This window comes from Poecilia reticulata, unplaced genomic scaffold (genome assembly GCF_000633615.1).
Source record: "Poecilia reticulata strain Guanapo unplaced genomic scaffold, Guppy_female_1.0+MT scaffold_212, whole genome shotgun sequence".
Lineage (NCBI taxonomy): Eukaryota > Metazoa > Chordata > Actinopteri > Cyprinodontiformes > Poeciliidae > Poecilia > Poecilia reticulata.
In genome coordinates, this window is record NW_007615022.1 from 342,597 (window position 1) to 343,331 (window position 735).

Genomic DNA, 735 nt, shown 5'->3' on the forward strand with positions numbered 1-735 from the left:
ACCTTTAACCTCCTGCTGGTTGCGACCCACAGAACAGTTTATAGTTTTCTGTTTGGTGAAGCTGGATTAGAAAAATGCTGATGGGAGGAAAAGAGCTGAAAACCTGAATGTTGCTCAGAATCCAGCTGAATGTGGCAGAAATCGTCATTTAACACGATGAGAACGGATCAAACTAAACCCAAAGCTGGTTCTGGTCGTTCTGGGAGGGAGTCATCATGAGGCGGTGAGCGGCCAATCACAGGACAACTTGATCAGAAACAAAGATGTCCGACAATCCTGGAGATGAAACCTCTCCAGCCTGAATCCGTTTCCAGGGTTTCCAACATCCCATAATAATCTGGTTCACGTTTTACATATTAATGTTCTAACTTTGCTTTAGCTTTTTTATTTCTACAGGAACAAAAAGGTGAATAATATCTGAGAACTTTATCATTTTAATCGTCTTCATCTGTAGTTTGAAACATTTTTCAGTTTTTCATCGTTTGTCTGGCTGACGCAGATATGACATATGCTAATTAGGCGATGACGTCATCATTTTATCTTCAGGACAGCCAATAGCTGCTGTCCTTGCTGAGAGCTTTTAGATTGTAAAACCTGCTGTTTCCTCAAATATTGATGCATAGACTGGAAAACCGTCTTTCTGCACTGTGGTGCAGTTGGTAGTGCTGTTGCCTCTGGGTTCGATTCCCGGYCCGGTGAGTCTCCATGTTCTCCCTGTGCATGGTGGGTTTTCTC